Here is a 24829-nt window from a genome sequence, read left to right as displayed (position 1 = left end):
AACCTATGCCTGTTTATGTCTCCTGCATTGACAGGCAGGTTCTTTACCACTAGTGCTACCTGGGAAGCCCCAATCTGATTACTAGGTCCTTCAAATTGAAGAAGCCACCTTAGTGTTGTGAGAACGAGATAAGACTACAGAAGGATAGTTAGAAAATTGTAACACGGCTGGCTTTGGAGACAATAGAATGCCACAAGCCAAGAAACATGGGTGGCCTCCAGAAAATTCAAGAGGACACAACCCTGATGACACCTTGATTTTAACCCTGTGAGACTTATGTTGCATTTCTAACTTACAGAACTATAAGATGAGAGATCTCTGTTTTGTAAGCCACTAAATTTGTGGTAATTTGTTGTATTAGCAATAGGAAACCGATGTAAAAGTGTTCATGTAAAGGTCACAGTAGGTCTGTGATGCAGAGGGAGAAAAATAAGAAGCGTTATTAATGAATAGAGGTAAGAAATTGTAAGAAATTTGGCTGAGGTGTAGAGTATCTATAGAGAAATAATAGAAGATGACTCAATACACATGGGTTAGTTTGGGTTATTGAGGGCCTTGAAATTTAGGCAAAAAAGTTTTATTATTTTTTATATGATATAAAATAATAAGTTATCAAAAGTTGTTGAGCTATATGTAAGTTGATTTAGGAGAAAAAAGGCAAAGTAGTTATTAATATTGCTGCTCTTCGCTTGTCAAGAAATCAATAACATATAAATCATAAAAATCAAATATCGTTGTAAAACTCATAGTATGCATATTTCAAGAACTATATTCTGATTATTTCACAAGAGCTTAAATCCTCTTTATGATTTTTAAAATACAATCGACACTAGTAAAGTGTCATTATTTAAATAAAATTATGACTGAATGTATACATAACCTACATTGTTCCTTGAATATCAACAGTACAGTGAAACGGAAACCCATTAATTAATAGTCCTTAGTTTGCTGGTGTATGGCAACTTATAGATATTTTCATTTAATTTTTAAAAAACTGCTTTTTAGGGACTAACTTTAGAAACAAAGATACTGTTTGCAGAAAATTTTATTTAGAACAAGTTTTGACATTGCTGTAATGGGAATAAATGATTGGATACAGTCTTTTTGGGAGAAAGATAGGTTTATTAGGATTGTCAAAGTCCAAATGAAGAGTTAATGAAATGCTCAAATCCTGCTGCTGTATTAATGAAAATACTCAAATGCAAAGTCTATGTGGAAAGTTGTAGCCTATGTCACTTTTAAGAAGGAGCTAACCAGTCGAGCGTCACAACAGAACAGTATATTTAAATGGATTTTTGTTATGAAAAAAAGTCAACAGGGAGAAAAGAAAGAAGAGGAGCTGGGGGACAGAGAAGAGAAGAATGGGGTGAAAACAGAGTTTCTAAGGATGCTATTATTTTTAAAAGTATAAAATCAACCTAAGAAGTTCTAATTCATAGGTAAGCAAGCTCTTGTTAAGGGTTGAGGTAATTTTGGGCTTGAGAAAATGCTTGAGAGCAACTGTCTTCCTCTGCTTTGGAAAGAAAGGGAATCTGCTGTGTTTCACCAATCATTCTTTGGGAAATTCCTAATATCATACATGATCCCATTACAAATTGATACAAAATGGGATAAATGGAAATTTAGTAAGCTGCTTCAAACCCATAATCCAGTGATTTACTGCTTAAAAGACATGCATTTGAAAATTTGTTTTAATTTGACTTAAAAAAAACTAAACAGTGTTATTCAATCTCACATTCACCAGACCAATAAACATTAAAAACATTTTGATAATATCATGTGCTGGTAAGGATAAGGAATAAAGGGAACCCTTTTATGTTGGTAGTGGTTGCATAAATTGATACACCTAGTTTTGAGAACAATTTGGCAGTATCCTTAGGTTGATCAGCATCCAACATTCCACTGCTAAGTGCTGTATTTACTTCAGAAAAACTCTTGCATATGTGCACAAGAAAATATGCATAAGATATTCAATGCAAGATTGTTGTTTATAGAAAAAAGCTAAAAACAACTTAAATAGCCATTATTATAAGTGGATAAAATTATATACAGCAGTCACAATGAGCAACAAAAATGAATAGAAAAATGTTGAAAGAAAAAAACAAACTCTTAAGAATTCTATTATATCTGTTATTTAAAAATTTGAAACATAAAAATAATATATGTTGTGTGTGGACATATACATGTATGTTATATATTTGTATGTAAAAGATATGAAAACATGGATAGAAAGGATACATCTCAATTTGAATGGTGATTACATCCAGGATGCAAGGGGGATGGATGGCATAAGGAATCAATTAGGCTGCCCAAAAAGGACTTTGATCAAGATTTTGCTGTTTTGTTTCTTTTCACAATTCCAAGGAAAATGTGATAATATGTTTATTAAATCTGGGAGGTGGGTACAGTGTATTTGTGAGATTACTGTTCTGTACTTTTCTGTATTTTCTAATATAAACCCATTTTTTAAAAGACCACATTTAATTATTTTACTATATATGCTAATTATCTCATGTATAATCTGGTATGGTTCTAATTTGAGTTGTTTTCTGTGGTTCTGTTAATCCTATTTCAGCCTCAGATCACATAGTTTTCACTTCAGTCAGCTGGCCTGTATTCCTCCCTAGATTGTGTGTTTATAGCACAGAGGTTTTTCAGGCCTTTGATGATCCACTTGCAAAGTTATTTCTTGAAAATGTTCAAAATATCTACAGAGTTGTATTCTGCATTATTTCTATTAATTTTTTTAAGATTAAGTTGAATGCCCTAAGTATGATTCATTAAGCACAAACTCTGAAAAAATAAGGTCACTGTTGAAAAATACAACTTTATTCTGAACTGGCTAATATAATTGATGGAGATAAATATATATCATTTCTGAGAAAAAGACTTGCTTATCATTAGCAATATTTTGCTTATTGATACCAAGAGATTATAATGGAGGTCACATTGTTCCCTCATCTTCACCCTTTGGAGAACAGCCTTGACCCTTAGCTTATTTAATTACTGTCTTTCACAATAAATCATCAGTCCACCATGGACAGCCATTTAGAAAGCAATAATAATAATAGTTAACATTTAAAGAGCTTTTATTATTTGTAGCACTGTAATCAGCACTTTACATGGATTATCTCACATCATTTTAAATCTGTGAGGAAGAAGCTATTATTACCTACCTTTTATAGATGCAGGAACTGATGCTTGGGCCAATGAAATCTCAAAGAAAATAAAAACTAGGCAAATGACACCATAGTCCTAAATTGTAAGCAAAATGTATTTCTTTCTGAGTTTGGTAAATGTCTTAGCAGAGAAAGTCTATATTTTGATTGGCAAAACAAAAATCTGGAAAGAAAGTGAGAATGATGCTTTGCTGGTAAAAGAAAAAGGATATGTGGGAGAAGCAGAGAAACACATGCAGACATCCAGAAAAAAGCAAAAAGCAGGTTCTATGCTTCCCGTAATACTGGGAGACAAGCCCCACAAACTTGATTTATTTCTTTTCTTTGTTTTCTATATAGCTGAGGGTTCCTGTGGAAGAAATCAAATACTAAACAGCCAGAAGCAAGACAGAGCAATTACAGAAGGAAAATGGTGAACCAGGGAGAGGTTTAGGATGTTCATGGCCTCGGTAACAGGTCGTTGTCTTGAGAAAGATTCGAATGGACGCTGTTCAAGAAGCGGGTAGGATTGGTAGTGGGTGGAGGCAGCATAGGCACACAGCGGAATCCTAGGAAAGTTAGATAACTAAACACCAAGAAAAATGCTGCAAGAGTCTTCTGTGCCAGGCAAGGAATGGGAAAGGATTTTGAGTGAAGAGAGCGTATTTCAAAGACTGAGGTAACTTGGAAAGTCTCAACATTCACACGAAGCTTAAGTGTTTAATTTGCATAAATATTAGAGCAGTATAGTTCAGTGGAACTTCACCTCTTGCTTAGGCCAGTTGGAACAGGTTTACATGAAAAAGTAACTTTTTTTGTTAAGCTTTGATTCGTTTATACCCGTCTTCCATTAACCTTCTCTTTCTTCGTCTCAGATTTCCCTCCGCTTTCCATTTATTCTTCTTTTTCTTTCTTTCCAGAAATTTGACTTTGTTTACAATCTGTTATCCAACACAACTTTGTCATTCTGTCTGTTCTTCCCCTTGTACTGAGTTAGTACTTTTTGCTCGTAACTTTAAAATTGATGTCTTTTCCACATTTAGCTCATTCCCTGTTTGCTTTCTTTGTTCACTCTTCACCTGCTTGCTTTCATCTCCTCTTTTTGACCTGCATCGTGCCCTTCCCACTCTGCTTCCTGTCCCAGAAGACAGATCTATGTGGGCAGAATATCAAGAGGTCTCCTTACCCTCTAACCATCACCTCCTGTTGACTCTGCCTCTCAACCACAGGTCAGAGCTACTGTTGAAGTAGCTCATCCTTCAGGATCTTCTCTTTGGCTTTCAGGAGCCACACGTTCTTTCTCAGGTTAATCTTAAGAATAGTAATAGCTTAAGTTTTTTTTCTAGCCCAGACTCTGGTAATATCTCCCATGATTTCTTTATTCCCTGCCCACACCTTGACAAGCAATTCATTTATTAGATTTATTTTTTAAGTGTGTCATCTATTTCTTGTTGAAGCTTTATATTTTATACTATCCTCATTTAATTGGTCCTAGGCACTCATTTATGTATCTCGTATATTTTAATCTATGTTCCATTAGGACAATGGTGGTGGTTTAGTCGCTAAGTTGTGTCCGATTCTTGTGACCCCCATAGACTGTAGCCTGCGAGGCTCCTCTGTCCATGGGATTCTCCAAGGAAGAGTACTGAAGTGGGTTGCCATTTCCTTCTCCAGGAGATCTTCCTGACCCAGGAATCGAACCTGGATCTGCTGCATTGGAGCCATATTCTTTACTGACTGAGCTATGAGGGAAGCCCTATATTCCATTAGGAAGCTTGTAGAATAAGAAGCATCTTGATGAAAGTGAAAGAGGAGAGTGAAAAAGTTGGCTTAAAGCTCAACGTTCAGAAAACTAAGATCATGGCATCTGGTCCCATCACTTCATGGGAAATAGATGGGGAAACAGTGTCAGACTTTATTTTTTGGGGCTTCAAAATCACTGCTGATGGTGATTTCAGCCCTGAAATTAAAAGACGCTTACTCTTTAGAAGGAAGGTTGTGGCCAACCTAGATAGCATATTTAAAAGAAGAGACATTACTTTGCCAACAAAAGTCCATCTAGTCAAGGCTATGGTTTTTCCAGTGGTCATGTATGGATGTGAGAGTTGGATGGTGAAGAAAGCTGAGTGCCGCAGAATTGATGCTTTTGAACTGTGGTGTTGGAGAAGACTCTTGAGAGTCCCTTGGACTGCAAGGAGATCCAATCAATCCATCCTAAAGGAGGTCAATCCTGGGTGTTCATTGGAAGGACTGATGTTGAAGCTGAAACTCCCGATACTTTGGCTACCTCATGCGAAGAGTTGACTCATTGGAAAAGACCCTAATGCTGGGTAGGATTGGGGGCAGGAAGAGAAGGGGATGACAGAGGATGAGATGGCTGGATGGCATCACTGACTCGATGGACATGGGTTTGGGTGGACTCCAGGAGTTGGTGATGGACAGGGAGGCCTGGTGTGCTGCAATTCATGGGGTCGCAAAGAGTCAGACACGACTGAGTGACTGAACTGAACTGAACTGAGAATAAGAAGATCCCTTGGAGAAGAAAATGGCAACCCACTCCAGTATTCTTGCCTGGAGAATCCCATGGACAGAGGAGCCTGGCAGGCTACAGTCCATAGAGTTGCAAAGAGTTGGGCATGATGTGACTTTGCATGCACGCACAGAGTAAGAAATATTTCAAGACTGACAGTCTAAAGTCTGGTGTCAGCTTTGTCATCTACTAGCCATGTGATGGTAAGCAGATCACTTATTTTCCCCTGAACCTCATGTTTTTCTTTTTCATTTGTAAAATGAGGAGGGTTATATTAGTTGATTTCTAAGATTATCTTCTGGATTTAAGATTCTGCAGTTTCATGAATAAGCAATGTATAATATTTTTATCCCACTGATTGTTCAACATAGTCTATGCTTTATTCTGCCTTTGTATGTATTCTGTCTTTTTCGAAAAAATCAGTAACTTTTATATGTAAAAACTTAAAATATAAGAAAATAAACCCAAATGAGTTTGATACAAAAATGCTAATATACATATAAAAACACAAAATAAATGGCTATCATTATTATGTAGCTTTGAATTTGAAATATAAACAGTAAAATTCTATTCAAAACTAGAAGCAGAAGAAGAAAGTTAAGTGCTGATAGTTATTTAACGCCCATTGATTATATATACTTTGAAGGTTTACATTCAGTGAATACAATTTACTTGTATTTTCAGGCATGGGATATGGAAAGAGCAGTTGCTTTCAGTGTTATCTATAAAAGGTTTCACTGTCAATTGAACTTTTCTATTTCATTTTCCTCTTATCTCTTTAGAAGTGAAGAGGTAATTCTTTGAAACATATAACATTCTAAATGGGGGAAAGAGGCATTCTACATTGAATGCTCAAATCTCAGGGAATATTTTGTCTGTATTTTAGCTGAAGGCTATAACATTGAGTAATTTTAAGATGAGTTTTTTTGACCATTGTTTCACTGGACTTGATATTAAAATACCAAACCATAATGTGATACTAATATTTCCAAATAATGCTGTGCATTTTGCCTTAGCTGGAAGATGTTTTCTTTCAAAGAAGTCAAACAAATACACCTGTGCTATTAAAATTCTTTATTTTTGAGAGCCCCAGAAAGAAAAAAATTTATGTAGTGTTTAATATTTAAATTCTATACTGGAGGCAGACCCATGCCGCCATGCAATTGGCTACAGAATTCAGTTTCCGTCACGGAATTCGCCCTGTGGAGATCACTGAGCAGCTCCACTCTCCTGTGGCTGACAGCGAGGCGAGGGGGAGTATTGCATTTACTTTGCTTTGGCTCTGGCTTAGGAAAATTGCTCAGGCAATTGCTCTTTGTAGCATGTAATGCTGTTAGTTCCTATCCCAGTGCTAACAGCCTCCCACCCCCAAGTAGACCACAGAGCAGATGGGAGAAAGGAAAACTACTACTTCTACTGACCATATTGGCCCAGGTATCAATAGAGAGCAGTAGCTTTCCAATCCTGCCTCTTCAGACTCTGTATGGATTTGAGGCGCCAGCATGGAATCATTTACTCAATGTTGAGCCAGGTATTCCTCAGCACTGTGCCAGCATTCTTTTCCTAGTTCAGATAGATTGTAAGTTTCAGAAAGAAATAAAGTGAAAACTTCAGAAAAGGTAGGAAAAGGAAGGGAGAGATTCTGAACACATAAATATGTATTTCTTGAAACATTTAGTACGCTGAATGTGTGAACATGCATATTTTACATTTTAAGGGTTGATACCAAACAAGATTGTGCTCGTAGATTCAAGCCAACAAAACGAGGAACTGATGTTGATATTTAATCAGCTGCTTGGTGGCATATATCGTGTTGACAATAGTGTCTTCCCATTTGTGGCCTCTCAGTCACTGCATCTGATGGCAGTCAGTGTGTCATGTCCACCCATAGTATAGGTGGCCATGCAGGTGGCCCTGCCAGATGAGAACTTGTACTTTAGGTTTATGGCTTAGGGCTTCTTTCATAAGCAAAGCTTTATTTACTGTTAAGGTGACATCCTTTGAAAGAGATTCAGGGAAATACCATGGAATGGATTTATTTTTATATGTAATGGATTAATTTTCACATATACATTAAAGCAGTACATTTAGTAGGACAGAACGAGAAAGCAATTCATTCCCAATACTAAAGTCACTTCTTAATGGGCAAGTTGCTCACAGATAAGAAATAGAAAAAAGGGAATAGTCAGTCTTCCAATGTCGTGTCTACTTCTATAGCTTTCACATAGGCAATAAGGTGAGAGAGATGTGAATTTTTCCTTAATGAAATGTAGTCAATAAATGGAGGTTTGCTTATTTTTATTGTTCACCACAAATCTGACAGTACTCATTTAGCTTCTAATGGTTTGTTTTCTTGAACTCAGTAATGAAGTTCAGTTTCCTTGTCTATCAGGCCAGCTCGTTTTTTTCCCCTCCAACTTGACCTTGTGGAAATATAAATCTCTCAAGACTTTGTGAAGATAGAGAAAAAAAGAAAGGTAAAGACTTCCCTACTACATCAGCTGAATAATCTTAGGTGAATAGTATAATCAAATAAAATTTAAATTTGCCTTGATAATTCAAAACCAAGCCAGTGCCTGAACATGCCCTCAAAACTGTTATTCACTTAAAGAAAAGCACCTGTTACTTTATTTCAAATGAAATAAAGTGAAAGTGTTAGTCACACAGTCGTGTCCAATTCTTTGTGACCACATGGACTGTAGCCCACTAGGCTCCTCTGTTCACTGAATTCTCCAGGCAAGAATACTGGAGCGGGTAATCATTTCCTTCTCTAGGGGATCTTCCCAGCCCATGGACTGAAGCCAGGTCTCCCGCATTGCTGGCAGATTCTTTACCATCTGAGCCACAAAGCACTCTATTAACTGTCACATACAGGGGAGACAGTTAAAATTCTCTTCTAAAATGTTTATGTTCAAGGTTGACCATTGTGAGCGGGGCTACTGTGATCTGAGAACTGCTCCCTTCCCATACCAGACACCTCTATTCTGTTTTGAAATCAGGCCAAACTGTTTGTCTCAAAGATCAGAGCACATAACAAGTTAACTGTAGGGACTCCCTTTTGTTTTAATGTTTTGGTGGATTCATTATCAGAACCAGTTTTCTTTAGCAAACATATAAATTTATCATAACTTCAGACCCCTGAAAGTGATTCAGAGTAAATCAGCCATGACCATTACTGCCAACTGAGACCATTGGAAAAGGGCCCTGAAATAGTGTAATTAGTTGCCATTACGTGGCTGCAAGCCTGCAATTTTCCTACTGACTCTGACCCACTGCCTTGCTTAAGTAAGTATTTGCACGCAAACTCATGATAATTGATCCCCTTCTGTGTCAAGTGTCTTCATAACTTTAAAAATTAAAGATGCAGAGCGTCTCAAGTGGTTCGGGTAGGCAATTTTATTCCAATTTTATTATCACAATGGGTCCATAATATGCATGGAGTGTCCTTTCTGATTAACCATGCCTCAGCAGTTATCCACTTTATTTCCATATTTGCCTGTCTTTCCCTCCTCTGTTCCTCCTTTGCTTCCACTGTAGGCTTCCCCTCATTTTCTGAGAAAATGGAAGAGGCTGCTTGCAGAAATTAACTAGCTATTCCAGTTAACTGTCTAGAATCAAGATTGGCTAAGACAAGGTGGTGTTCTCTGCCAAATAGCTGCCTCTAATACACATGAAAATGATTTATTTCTATCACTTCTGAGACTAGGGTGGCAGTGGGGTGGCCTCAGTGGCCAGGTACAAATGAAAACTTTTCATTTGAAAACATAATGAAAACTAATTATTGGAATGTATTTTAAAATTCTCTCTGAACCAAATTATGGAAAGTGAGTGTTTTGTTTTCATCTCAGCCTATCAGTGGTGGTGCTCTAAGCTAGGAATGCCTGGGGTACTCACCTGAGCTGGCACTATTTGTGGTGAGTCCCCCACAGACAGTTCTCTGTCTAAAGTTGGTGCTGTGGCTGGTCTGGGCCTTGTAATAGACACTTCTCAGCAACAAACATCAAGAAACTTTGAAAGGTTTTCTTAATTCACACATGTGTCCTGGAGGGTACGTGGCACACCTGGGTCCACACAGAGATAGAGAGCTTACAGATCTGGAGCTCTGCCTTTTTTGGGACCAAGGGTAGGGCTCCTCAGATTTCTTCAGTTTACTCTTTGATAAATTTAAGACGTAAGAGCTGGAATTAAAGTGCTGAAAGAGAAAAACAAGGTCACTCAAATGGCCAATTTTCTGGGTCACCTGAGGGGAGCTTTCTGGGTGGGGAAGCCTGACTACTTATCTCCTTGTGTAGCTGGCAGTATGTTTATTTAAGATGGATGTCTTTGAAGTAGATGCCCTGGCAATCAAAAGCTTAATGTCAGACACTTACATCACATTCAAAAAAGTTAATTTTCAGACACACTACAGTGAAGCAAATAGAAAAAAAATTAGCTTATTTAACAGACTGTGAAGTGACAAAAAATTATTTTAAAACAAATTGTAGCACACATGATCAATATTATACACAAGCTGAATACAAATAAGGAGTAGTTGATTAGAGGATCATTTTGTTTTATTTTTTTCCTTCAGATTCTTTTTTCATATTTCTATTTTTGTTTTATTTCCTAGTAAAGACTGCAATCATGTCTTTAACTGTATATATGGATGTATATTGTTCATTTTATTGGTCACTAATAAAATGAAACAGTAAAAACTCAAATCATCCTTTACTACAGGAACAGTTTTAAAATCGATGATAATATCTAACTTCCCTAACAAATGCATCAGGGTGAAGTATTTTTAGCTGCCCTAGGGTCATTATTTGAACTTGAATTGGGACAATTCTGTGTCACAAGAGGTCTTTTTACTGAACAGTAGTTGAGAAATCCTATCTGGACTAAGTCAATAAATCAAACTCTAAAGTCTTCAAAAGAAAAAGTCCAAATTTCATCACAAAATGACTAAAAACATTTGGGCATCCATTTTATTTCACAGACAAATGTGGCTCACTGACATAAAAAAGAAAGCTCCATGAATAAAATCATGAAAACTGCACTGGGGCAATAACTTTAATCAAATTCCAAAGTTTAGAATATCCTGAAGATGACTTAGATAGCATATTAAGAATTAGAGACATTATTTTGCCAACAAAGGTCCATCTAGTCAAGGCTATGGTTTTGCCAGTAGTCATGTGTTGATATGAGAGCTTGACCATCAAGAAAGCTGAGCACCAAAGAATTGATGCTTTTGAACTGTTGGAGAAGACTCTTGACAGTCCCTTGGACTGCAAGGAGAGCCAACCAGTCAATCCTAAAGGAAATCAATCCTGAATATTCATTAGAAAGACTGAAGCTGAAACTCCAATGCTTTGGCCACCTGATGTGAAGAACTGACTCATTGGAAAAGACCCTGATGCTGGGCAAGATTGAGGGCTGGAGGAGAAGGGGACGACAGAGGATGAGGTGGTTGGTTGGCATCACCTACTCAATGGACATGAGTTTGAACAGGCTCCGGGAGTTAGTGATGGACAGGGAGGCCTGGTGTGCTGTGATTCATGGGGTCGCAAAGAGTTGGACACGACTGAGTGACTGAACTGAACTGAACTGAACTGAAGATGATCCACTCCCATGTATTTCCACAACTGGGAAGGTCTTCTTTTATGTAAAAATTTATGCATATAACTGTTAATGGAAAGAGTCTGTCCCTTGGTAGCACATAAGGAAATCAATGGCAGCATGTGAAAATCAGATCCATACTTGAGATCATTGGGAGGCTGACATTTACAAAAATCTCTACCTGCAAAATCTCATGCTTTCCTCCGGTGATTTGTTTCAGTGTGAACCGCCAGTCCATTCAGGAAGCTCACTTACCACTAAAGTCCTTAAAAGGAACTTCCTTTTTGTGGCTATGAGATAGACAACTGTTCAGCAAATTTTCAAAATGATTTGTTCATGAGATTACAGACATTGGTTAGTACCTCTGAAACTTGCTCAAGTCAAATAATAATTTATATTTAGTTTAGTTATTATATCTTATTTCTAGTCTCCAATCCCTGTTATTGTAAGATGTTAAATCGGAATATGAATTTAATTATTGAAAAATGCTGCCATTTCACTACTTCCTGGCCTTAATAATGAGAAGTCAACTTCACAATGAGTATTCAGGACAGTGGTGGCTTGTTGTATGAATTTTGGTGATAAACACTTGACTTTAGTGCCTATGATTACTCATCTGTAAAATACTTTTGTTATGCTCACAGAAATGGCAATAGAATAAAATGCTTCTGTTGTTTTTAAAAATAAAGCTGTTTTGCAATCCAACTGCTGATTTGGCAATACATGTTTAATATTTAAAATTGCATATATTTGTGGTATAGTATTACAAAATAAGTTTTATTACCTAAAATTATTTGCTGTAAATTTTCTTATACAGTCAATTGAATTTATTTATTTATTATTACTAATTTTTAAATAAATAATAAGAAAACTTTTAATCATAATTAGAATGAGAGTTTTCTCTTTATTGAGACTAATGAGAGCATCAAAGGTTGAGGTAAGATTAAAAATACATTTTAAAGGTATAGATTTCTGTGGGGCTCATAACAAATCTGTTTTCTCCTAGTTTTGAAGCAAACGTAAGCCATGTTGGTTTTTTAATTTCAGATATCCATAAGGTCTACATACAAGTGACATGAAATTTACCACACATTTTAGTTTATATCTCTCTAAAATGATACACTTTGTATCTGTGATAGAATATATCATCTATCATCATCATTTCTGCCTTGTTTCCTCTAAATGATTAAGTCCTAATAAGACTGGACTATAAGTTTCTATAACTACATACTAAAGTGCTAAAAAAATAACGAGATTCCAAATTGAATCTCTGATCAGCCACTAAGCAGATATGGGCTCTCTAGACTGTCCTAATATTATAGCAATGAATCTCATGTAATGTTGAGAAATTGAAATATGGATTGTGTGACTGAAGAACTGAATTTTAAATTTTATTTAATTTTTATTAATTTTATTTATTTATTTATTTATTTTTTAATTTTAAAACTGATACTTTATTGGAAAATTTTTGGTTTGAAAAACGACTGTGTGAATCTATTTTTTTAATTATAGATTTATTAAATCTCAATACATAGAAAATAGTGCTTATAAATATTTAGTGTCTGAAATGAGAAGTTTTGTAAATGTAACATACACTCCAGATTTCAAAGATTTAGTATTATTGGAAGGAAGCCAACAAAAGTTGGCTTTTGTTTAGTGATTTATGAATCAGAAATTATCCAGTCAAGAAAATAGACAGGTGCTTCAAAGAGTCCTACAAAGTAAGAGGGTTTTATAGACCAAAGTGAACAGGAACCAGAAAGTTACACTAGGGATTTGATGATTGGTTAAGGCAAAATACTCTTCTGTTCATACTGTTCATGGGGTTCTCAAGGCGAGAATACTGAAGTGGTTTCCCATTCCCTTCTTCAGTGAACACATTCTGTCAGACCTCTCCACCATGACCCGTCCATCTTGGGTGGCCCCACACGGCATGGCTTAGTTTCACTGAGTTAGACAAGGCTGTGGTCCATGTAATCAGATTGTCTAGTTGTCTGTGATTGTGGTTTCAGTTTGTCTGCCCTCTGATGCCCTCTCTCAGTGCCTACCATCTTACTTGGTTTTCTCTTACCTTGGATGTGGAGTATCTCTTCACGGTTGCTCCGGCAAAATGTAGCTGCCTCTCCTGACCTTGGATGTGGGGCAGCTCCTCTCGTCCGCCGCCCCTGTCCTCGGACATGGAGTAGCTCCTCTTGGCCGCGCTTGCGCGCCTTCGCAGCCACCCACACTTGTGCGCCGTCACTGCTGCAAATTTGGAAAACTCAGCAGTGGCCACAGGACTGGAAAAGGTTAGTTTTCATTCCAATCCCAAAGAAAGGCAATGCCAAATAATGCTCAAATTACTGCACAATTCCACTCATCTCACATGCTAGTAAAGTAATGCTCAAAATTCTCCAAGCCAGGCTTCAGCAATACGTGAACCATGAACTTCCAGATGTTCAAGCTGGTTTTAGAAAAGGCAGAGGAACCAGAGATCGAATTGCCAATATCTGCTGGATCATCGAAAAAGCAAGAGAGTTCCAGAAAAACATCTATTTCTGCTTTATTGACTATGCCAAAGCCTTTGACTGTGTGGATCACAATAAACTGTGGAAAATTCTGAAAGAGATGGCAATACCAGACCACCTGACCTGCCTCTTGAGAAACCTGTATGCAGGTCAGGAAACAACAGTTAGAACTCGATATGGAACAACAGACTGGTTCCAAATAGGAAAAGGAGTCTGTCAAGGCTGTATATTGTCACCCTGCTTATTTAACTTCTATGCAGAGTACATCATGAGAAACGCTGGGCTGGAAGAAGCACAAGCTGGAATCAAGATTGCTGGGAGAAATATCAATAACCTCAGATATGCAGATGACACCACCCTTATGGCAGAAAGTGAAGAACTAAAAAGCCTCTTGATGAAAGTGAAAGAGGAGAGTGAAAAAGTTGACTTAAAGCTCAACATTCAGAAAACTAAGATCATGGCATCTGGTCCCATCACTTCATGGCAAACAGATGGAGAAACAGTGTCAGACTTTATTTTTTGGGGCTCCAGAATCACTGCTGATGGTGATTGCAGCCATGAAAGTAAAAGAGGCTTACTCCTAGTTAGGAAAGTTATGAACAACCTAGACAGCTTATTAAAAAGCAGAGACATTACTTTGCCAACAAAATCTGTCTAGTCAAGGCTATGGTTTTTCCAGTGGTCATGTATGGATGTGAGAGTTGGACTGTGAAGAAAGCTGAGCAACAAAGAATTGATGCTTTTGAACTGTGGTGTTGGAGAAGACTCTTGAGAGTCCCTTGGACTGCAGGGAGAGCCAACCGGTCCATCCTAAAGGAGATCAGTCCTGGGTGTTCATTGGAAGGACTGATGTTGAAGCTGAAACTCCAATACTATGGCCACCTCATGCAAAGAGTTGACTCATTGGAAAAGACCCTAATGCTGGGAAGGATAGGGGACAGGAAGAGAAGGGGACGACAGAGGATGAGATGGCTGGATGGCATCCCCGACTTGATGGACATGAGTTTGGGTAAACTCCGGGAGGTGATGATGGACAAGGAGGCCTGGTATGCTGTGATTCATGGGGTTGCAAAGAGTCAGACATGACTGAGCGACTGAACTTAACTGAACTGAACTAAGGCAAAATTACTTTATTTGTGTGGCTCAAAAGGAAGTCTTGAAGCTAGTCCTATATAGCTTGAAGCTGGTTAAGCAGTGGTTGATTGACCTAGACCTTCCATTTCTGGGAGAGCTGGGCACAGAAACAGTTAAGTTTTGGTTTGCTGATGTGGGGTAAGCATGAAGACTCTATGTTGATTCTAGTCTGAACACTTTAACAGTATGAAGAATGAATGTATAATATTTCATTAATAATTTATCAGATAATGCGTAAATGTTGTAATGACAATATTTGGAAAGGTTGGGTTAAGTAAAATATAATATGTTATTAAAATCAATTTCACCTTTGTTTAAATTTTTTAATATCGTGACTAGAGGGTTTGAACTTATGTACTTAATTTGCATATATTTCTGTTAGATAGCACTGCTAGGGGAATACCCCAAGAGAAAAGCTAATATTAAATGCCCTGTATATAAAAATAAATTTGAAATGAATTAAAAAGTGGTGTGAACAGATAAGTAATAAACAACTAGATGATAAATATTCATCTTATTTTTGGATGGGTGATACAGTTTTATTGGCTTCCTAGGTGGTACAGTGGTAAAGAATCCACCTGCCAATGCAGAAGATGCAAGAGACACGGATTTGATCCCTGGGTTGGGGGGATCCCCTGGAGAAGAAAATGGCAACCCACTCCAGTATTCTTGCCTGAAAAATTCCTTGGATAGAGGAGCCTGGTGGGCTACAGTCCAGGGTGTCACAAAGAGTCAGATATGACTGAGTGACTGAGTACACAGTGGTTTTATCACAATTAAGGAAAAAGAAGAAATTATACATAATATATTGATTGCTTTGACTATATGAAATTAATGACTTGTCTGTTTCTGTGTTTTGTACTCTAAGAATAGATCATGAATAAGTTAAAAACTAACAGTTTACTATGTTAGGGAGAGGTCTCCTGCTCATTTGGCAGAAGTGAATTACACTGGATCATCCTTTTGAACCCTTCTCCTATAGAAGGAATGACTCACTTCATTCTAATTGCATCAAAGATCATTTCTCCTCTTATGAATTGTTCTTTTTCTTTGCTTGGAATAACACATTGTGTTTCTTCATTTCTGTTTTTTGAAAAATTGCAGTTATTAGAAAATATTTAAGTATGCTTGAACAACTTGCATATACAAATCTACTTTTTCAATTGTAAATTTATGTAATCTGTATGAATATGAGTGAGGAGAGGGTTACATGGTTTGTCAAGTGTTCAGCCACTGATGGATTAAATTTGTACATTTCAATGGGCAGAAGTAGATATCCTTGTTTTGGCTTTTGGGCCAAGTTGTATTCTTTTCAAAAAATTTAATTAAGATATAATTAACATAACATTGTATAAGTTCACAGAACTCAGAGAAAACACTAACATTTACCAGTTTATTAAAAAGTATGATAAAGGATACAGATGAACAACCAGATGAAGAGATCCATAGAGCGAGGGTTGAGAGGATCAGAGTGCAGGAGCTTATGTCCCTGTGGAGTTGGGGTGCATCACCCTGTTAGCATGTGAATGTGTTCCCAACATGGAAATTCTCTGAATCCTCTACTCTTCAGATTTTCCTGAGGCTTAATCATGTAGGCATGATCAATTATTAACTCCATTTCTAACCACTGTTTCCTGTCTGAAGGATGAGGGGTAAGGCTCAAAATTGCAAGCTTCTAATCATTGTTTGGTCTTTCTGGTCACCAGCCCCCATCCAGGAGCCATCCAGGAGTCCACCCAGAATCAGAGTCACCTCAGTCTGATGCGCCTAGTGTTCTCATCATTCAGGAAATTACAACGGTTTTAGGAGCTCTGTATCAGGGACCAGGGGCAGAGACCTGTGCGTGTATGTTCTATTATCTCTCAAATACCAAGGTAGTAATTTTGCCTCTCCTTGAGTAAAACGTTTTGAAATTTTATAGAATACGACAGTCAAAGGAAAAAGATCCTCTCAAACTGTTGGCCAAAGTGTAACATCTTGCGGAAACTATATGTAAATTTGTGTTGAGTAACATATCCTAAGAAAATTAGGAAGATCAGTAAAAATGTACCTATGAAGATCTTTTTAAAGGAAATTTTTAAAAGGCAGAGTATTACAGATTTTGTTTCCTCATATTTGGCATAGAAAACATTTAAAATGCCTGCCTCTGCTAGAGTTGCAAGATTCACCTGCTTTTGAGAGTCACATTAATATACAGAGCCTGCTTTACAAGACCTAAAGCCTGACCCTGGAGGTATATTTCCTTTGTCCCTACAACACGAAGCGAACCACTTCAGGAGGTGTGACCAGCGGAGAGTGTAACATTTTCCCTTTAGACTTTAAGTTCCGCTGAGGTGTCTTCCCATGTATGCCAGAATTCAGAAACAAGGAAACCAAGGTGAACCTCATTGCCCTCTAGAAGGCTTGGATGAAATAGGATGATAGAGGCTTCAGCCAGTCACAGAGGAATGGAAATCAGAGGGATAAAGAAAATGGTGTTTGTGTTTGCATCTTGTTTGTAACTTTTGCATCTTTCTAGTGAACCAGATTGTTCCCTAAAGACACACAGGCCTGAGTTCAGCACATAGCTGAGATAAGGAGACTCTGGTAGCATTTTCAAACTTCAGATAAGCAGATCAAAACAGCATTAAATTTAAGAGACAGAGAAATCAGTAATAAATTGTTATAGCTTTGAGTTTGGGTGGAAATTATTGTACTTCTGCAGCATCTTTGCTCCTGAGACACTTGCTATTCCGTATCACTGAATCATAGACATTTATCACCCTTAATACATTTACTCCTTGTCAGCAGCTTCTGGGCATGGGGAAAACGAAGCTCAGTTTAAGACAACATAACTGTAAATCCTAATCCATTAATTTACATTTTATCATGATCAGTTCTTGCAATTCAGGTTGCTTGATTAAAAAGCTGTTGTCTTATCATTCAAAATAAAAGTAGCTTTTCTTGTTTGCTTAATTTCCAAATAGTATTTCTCCTTTTTAATTGCCTGTGCTAACAATTTCAAGTGTATGGGCACATATGGAATAATACAGCATGAAAATAATTTAGATCACTATGAGTGCCATTCTGAATTCTCCCCAGTTTAATGCATTATTAAACATTACATAAATTATTCAGTGTCCTTTATATCAAACATATATTTTTCCATGCAAAAAGGATCAAAACTAAGTGGCATTACTTAGGATTACTAGGCATCGATAATATAATATCTTTTTTTTTCAAATAAAAAAAGGCTTGCCTCTCATTTATGTATTTCACTGATTGAAGCACAGGGGAAAATGAGATGACAGAAAAATAGGGAGGCAATTTAGTTTATTTACGCAATGAATAGCCACATTTGTTGGTATTTAATGTTTGGTTTTTCAACTGCCTCTGTGCCCTGAGATAAAGATTTGAGCATGTACTTTCTTCTTGGTTATCTGGTCCCAACAGAAGGTTTCCTTGGAGCTGGAAGGGTAGACATTTAAAAACCCAAATATTTAATTATGTCTTTGGCCTGGTTAAGAAGGCAGAGAATGTCCTTTAGAGAAACAAGAGTTCTTCAGCTTGGGCTGGTGCTTGGTTGTGTCTGAGAATGAATGTTTGATACTCCTTCTGAAATGGAGCAGGGCCCTATGGCCCTTGCTCCCTCATGTCTTCAGCCTGCCCTTTGTCTGAGAATAAGTTGTATCACAGAAGTGAGAATATGCAGAAACAAAGCAAAACAGTCAGAGGAGACCAAATAATAATAATTTACCCATTAAGATTCCATGGTAGCTCAGTGGTAAAGAATCTGCCTGCAATGCAGGAGTCCCAGGATTTAATCCCTGGATTGGGAACATCCCCTGGAAAAGGAGATGGTTATCCACTCCAGTATTCCTGCCTAGAGAATCTCATAGACAGAGGAGCCTGGCGGGCTACAGTCCATGGGGTCACAAAGAGCCAGACACAACTCAGTGAGTAACATTCCACTTTCACTTTTCACCCATTAAGTAAAGTCAAGGACACTTAGTTCCTTCTCAAGGGCTATAGATAATTTTCTGAGCCATATGCTGTGAGCTCTGTCTGCCCACCCCGCCAGTTGCCAGCATGTGAAATAAAGCAAACTTTCCTTTTCACCAACCTGACCTGTTTATTTTGTCTGGCAAGCAGCTGGACCCCCACCTATTGGTAACATGTCCATGGGATGAGGGAAGGCTGAGATCATATCAGCTTTATTCTACTTCCTATTTGTAGCTCTGATATTTTCAGAGATGGTGAATTCTCAAATTGGACATACAATCAATTACAAGTAATAGGTATGCTAAATAAGTTACGCAGTTTTTTTCAGATCTCATTATTCATTATACTCATATTGATCTCAAATTTGCATCCATGTAACTGCCAGCCACCCTTATGGCAGAAAGTGAAGAAGAACTAAAGAGCCTTTTGATGAAAGTGAAAGAGAAGAGTGAAAAAGTTGGCTTAACACTCAACATTCAGAAAACTAAGATCATGGCATCTGGTCCCATCTCTTCATGGCAAATAGATGGGGAAACAGTGGAAACAGTGGCGGACTTTATTTCTTTGGGCTCCAAAATCACTGCAGATGGTGATTGCAGCCATGAAAGTAAAAGACGCTTAATCCTTGGAAGGAAAGTTATGACCGACCTAGATAGCATATTAAAAAGCAGAGACATTACTTGGTCAACAAAAGTCCGTCTAGTCAAGGCTATGGTTTTTCCAGTGGTTATGTATGGATGTGAGAGTTGGACTGTGAAGAAAGCTGAGCACCAAAGAATTGATGCTTTTGAACTGTGGTGTTGGAGAAGACTCTTGAGAGTCCCTTGGACTGCAAGGAGATCCAACCAGTCCATCCTAAAGGATATCGGCCCTGGGTGTTCATTGGAAGCATTGATGTTGAAGCTGAAACTCCAATACTTTGGCCACCTGATGCGAAGAGCTGACCCATTGGAAAAGACCCTGATGCTGGGGAAGATTGAGAGCAGGAGGAGAAGGGGATGACAGAGGATGAAATGGTTGGATGGCATCACCAACTCAATGGACATTGGTTTGGGTGGACTCCAGGAGTTGTTGATGGACAGGGAGGCCTGGCATGCTGCGATTCATGGGGTCGCAAAGAGTCAAACATGACTGAGCAACTGAACTGAATTGAACTGCCAGCCATTGGTTTTGATTCTTCCTGAAGCAAAATAGAATAACCTTTTTTCTTGTCTATACCATTGTTGTTTGTTGTTCAGTCTCTTGGTCATGTTCAACTCTTTTCCAAGCCCATGGACTGCAGCATGCCAGACTTCCCTGTCCTTCACCATCTCCCAGAGTTTGCTCAAACTCATGTCCATTGAGTCAGTGATGCTATCCGACCATCTCATCCTCTGTTGTCCCCTTCTCCTCCTGCCTTCAATCTTGCCCAGCATCAGAGTCTTTTCCACTGAGTCAGTTCTTCACATCAGGTGGCCAAAGTATTGGAGCTTCAGCCTCAGCATCAGTCCCTCCAATGAATATTCAGGGTTGATTTCCTTTAGGATTGACTGGTTTGATCTCCTTGCAGTCCAAGGGACTCTCAAGAAACTTCTCCAACACCACAGTTCTACTTAACATTTTCTATAATCCTTGAAATTCACGGCAGGCTGTGCAATATTTTGATGTGTTTTTTTCTGAAATCATTGTGTGTTTACACATTTATATTATAGTGTTAGTATTAGTCGCTGAGTCGTCTCTGATGTTTTGCAACCCCATGGACTATAGTCCGCTGGTCTCTGGCCATGGGATTTCCCAGTCAAGAATAGTGGAGTGGGTTGCCATTGATTTCTTCAGGGGATTTCCCAACCCAGGGATTGAACTCTGATCTCCTGCACTGCAGGCAGATTCTTTACCGTCTGAGCCACAAAGGAAGCCCCTACATTTTAGTAGAGGGTATAAAATTATTTCTTAAATATCAAAGCTAATTCTTCTTGAGATATAAAATTTAACATGTAAAATATTTTCAAATTAGCAATATTTAAATCACAGCATTTTGTGTCATTGTAAAATATTAGGGAATTAGTGAATATGTGATTACATATTAAAGAAATACGAGAAATTGAGATTGTAATAGATTCTGTAGTTGTGGTTATAAAGAAATATCTTGAGCTAACTGAATATAAAGTATATCTTTAGGGCATTAGAATTGTTATGAAATCAGAATTTATCAGTAATTCCTTTGGAATGTGTGAGAGAGAGGGTACGTGCCACTGGGGTGGTGAGAGATGTTTTGATGAAAGCCAGTGGAATATTTCCTAAAGAATTTCATTTTAAAAGAAAAGAAAAAGACCATAATGCAGTTAACATATTGCATGCCTGTCGGCATTTTACTCTTAAAGCACTCTCCACACAAGAGTAATTTTAATAATTAGGACTGTCATTATGCTACCGCTGACAACTTCCAACTGTCTATAGGGAACCCAAGGTCAGTGTGTGTGTGTATGTGGGTGTGTGTACATGTGTACATCCACTTGGGTACCTTTATCCTCTGCTCTTCAGCAGCATTCAGTCTGGCATAAAATCAGACTTCACTAGTTATGATTAGCCTTAATCCATGAGGGCAAGTGATGAGAAAAGGAAGTAAAATTCTAAGATTAATGTTATTTGAAATTACTCATTTAGTTCATTTTTATTGTTTCTTTATGCTTTAAATTTTTTTTCTCTTGAGTATGGAGCAAACAATGGCAAAGATAATTTTATAAATCACTATAATAAGATAAATACCAACAAAAAATCTTTTGCTTTAAGTGTCAGTTCAGACCCTTTAAAGTATCTGTCCCAAAGTGTCTGTCTCTTTTTGGCACCAGAGACTGGTTTTGTGGAAGAAGTTTTTCTATGGATGGGGGTGAGGAGTGGGGGATGGTTTGGGGATGATTCAAGCCCATTGCATTTATTGTGCACTTTGTTTCTGTTATTACATCAGCTCTACATCAGATCACCAAGTACCAGATCCCAGAGGCTGGGTAGCTCTGCTTATGGTCTTGTTTAAGATTCCATTTAGAGAGGTTGAAAGCATGTTCTAAGGCTCTTTCCAGAAGGCTCTACAGTGGTTATGAAGGATCAAGGCAGAGGGAAAAACCAAGGCCCTCCCACTCCCACCCCCACTGCACTAGAATCACCTGGAAGATATTTTAAAAATACTGATCATGCCCAAAGAGGTTCTGATATTATTAGTCTTGAGATGGAGCTTGGGCACTGGTATTTTTTAATATCTCCTTAGGCGATGCTAACCTTGTAGTCAAGGATTGGAGTAACTAGTCTACTTTAGAACATCATAGATGTAAAACTGTTACTTGGCAGATTCCAAGCTCGAATTAGGCATTTTCACCATGGAGATTCATCTCCCTGTCTCTAACTAGATGTCATGCTTTATTCAGTAACAAAAATATGGTTGTTGGTTAATAAATGGTTTGCTTAATACTATAGCCATTTATCTTATGCCTGGCTACCACTTATCTGCAAGACAAAGTGGCTAGTCTGTCTTGCCGAAACTGCTACTCTACCCATCCCACACCCAAGGCAGGCATTCTTAATAGTCTATTGCCAATTAGCCTAAATAAAGCATTGTGATCTTTCTAAATACAGCATTCAAAGCAGCCATGACTAAAGGGTTAGAGTTGCCATGTGATTTGTAATCTTTATAATCTGCCCCAAAGTGAAAGCTCTAGGCATTTCTTCAGACATTTGAAATGAGATTTATGTATTCACTGATTACAGTATATATAATAATAAGCTAGGCTTTTTCATTATTTTTTATAAAGTGAATGAGAATAAATATTCATAAAATTCTACAGCAAAAAAGTTCAATTGAAAATAGATATTTTTTCATGTGGGTGACATCGGATAATTTAGAGTGAGAGTGAAATACAGAATTCTGGAAAAGCAAGAACAGTATTTTAGTTATATTCAGTTCAGATGAAGGACTATGTTCTTGGGAATGTATGTTATGTAAATTATGATACACAAATAGATATGACAGATAAAAAAGGATGAATTAAGAATATTACGTGACTTTGTAGGGATGAATGAAACAAATGTTTGTTTGGTCCAATCTGAAGTGATCTCTTGTTGATTTATATAGTGTCCAACCTGTGTAATAGGAGTTGGGCACAAAAGTTATATGCAAAACATCTGACATAAAGATTAAAATACTTTAAATAAAATTATTATTAAAACTCCTGCATTTAAATACTGGGAAATATATTTAAAGACAACACATGCAGAAGAAATTTGTGCAGCATACATTTAGAATTTATTTATCATGCTTTTTTCTTCCTCTTGTCTCAGAAGAAAGGTGTCTTAGCTTTTATTGTTTTTCACTTTCTTCCTTAGTGTACATCAGATTCACTTTGTTTGCACTCTGTTCTTTATATCTCCAAAATTTATATCCTTAATCAATGAGGAAAGCTCTTCTTATAATTATACCCAAGGTCATTGTGTCCATGTCGTGGTTCCTTCTTCCAACATTAATGATACCTGTGAATATAGTGAAAGTGAAAGTGTTAGCACTCAGTTGTGTCTGACTCTTTGCAACCCCATGGACTTGTAGCCCACCAGGCTCCCTGTCCATGGAATTCTCCAGGCAAGAGTAATGGAGAGTGTAGCCATTCCCTTCTCCAGGGGATCTTCCAGGTCAAGGAACTGAACCTGGGTCTCTCACAGGCAGTTTCTTTGTGTATGTAGGGAAACTCTCTATTATCAAAGAGCATGGTAATTTCACAAGGCAGCACTGGCTCCCAATACAGCAATAGTTTTCTTGCTACAATCAGTTTCTGTTTAGTTTGTCTGACTTTATTTCATATTTTCAGTACTTCAACATTCTTTTTATTTTACAGAAAGACAGCACTTCTCGCCTTCTATCAAGAAATTGAACTCTACCAACATATCAGGACTCCCCAAAACCATCTGGATTTGCCCTTAATGGTGTTGTAAAGCTTTAGAAGGATATAAGGACAACTTTTAACATAAATCATCCTAGAAACAATTTCATTCAAAGGGTCTGTATATTTTTCTTGGAAAAAAATGTAAATATTATTTCAACAATATTTAAGACATAAATGTAATAGTGTAGCAATGCTAAGAATCCATCTGCTATTTAATGTATCAGTTAGTAAAATGTTATCTGATAGCATATGTGTCTCTGTATTAGGTTTTAGAGTTTTTCTTTCTATTTCTTTCTATACTTGAGCATATGTCTTAGTATGTATGTTTCTTTTCTCTGCATGGCTCTCTATGGGTTAACTTTTGAAATATTTATAAGGATCTTTATGTCCATCTATTTGTATCTGTATCTTTGACCTGCTGGGTCCTGCAGTGGACAGAGCTCTCATTTCTCTCTAACTTTCTATATATTCATCTGTTGGACATTGCTTCATTACCCTTTTTTTCATGTCATTATCATTTTTCTTTCTTCCTGTGTATCTTTTTTTGTCTAAATGAAAAATGTTTTGATTTCTATTCTTAAATAAGAACAAGGATATTTTGGTTAATTATCTTTCTCTTAGAAACAAACGAAGTAACAAACATCCAACCAATTCTTTACTCCTCTCCTAAAAGACAATGTACATTTAGTGACCCTTTTCTTTTGTGGCTTTGTTTTTGTTGTTGTTTTAGTTGCTAAGTTGTGTCTGACTCTTTTGTGACCCCATGGACTGTAGCCCACCAGGTTCCTCTGTCCGTGGGATTTCCCAGGCAAGAATACTAGAGTGGGTTGCCATGTCCTTCCCCAGGGATCTTCCTGACTCAGGAATTGAACCCACTTCTGCATTGGTAGGAGAATTCTTTATGGACTCTCACTGAACCATCAGTAGGATTTTTTTTCGCAGAGAGAGAAAATAAATATTTTCTAACATCCATGACCTAGAAACCGTCCTATGAAAATATAGCAAGCCAAAACAAAAACA

General features: G+C 37.5%; 1 protein-coding gene across 6 annotated transcripts in view; it reads left to right on the top strand.

Annotated features, from left to right (window-relative positions):
• The window catches only part of CSNK2A2IP (casein kinase 2 subunit alpha' interacting protein), a 124562-nt gene that overhangs the window by 63224 nt on the left and 36509 nt on the right, over positions 1–24829 (top strand). For 2 of the 6 annotated variants that reach the window (XM_081550781.1, XM_081550816.1), the window contains exon 2: positions 23762–23923. The exons of 1 other annotated variant lie outside the window; for it this stretch is intronic. The gene's annotated coding sequence lies outside the window, so the exon portion shown is untranslated. Of the gene's footprint in view, positions 1–1311; positions 1440–3518; positions 3838–8080; positions 8166–16630; positions 16799–23761; positions 23924–24829 lie in introns of those variants that run through there. 3 more of the 6 variants (XM_081550807.1, XM_081550797.1, XM_081550789.1) reach the window with 3 other exon arrangements.

Source organism: Giraffa tippelskirchi, chromosome 2, assembly GCF_054371585.1.
Source record: "Giraffa tippelskirchi isolate mGirTip1 chromosome 2, T2T-mGirTip1v1.2.pri, whole genome shotgun sequence".
Classification (NCBI taxonomy): domain Eukaryota; kingdom Metazoa; phylum Chordata; class Mammalia; order Artiodactyla; family Giraffidae; genus Giraffa; species Giraffa tippelskirchi.
Note: the sequence above shows the minus strand (reverse complement) of the source record. Positions and strands in the feature narration are given on the sequence as shown.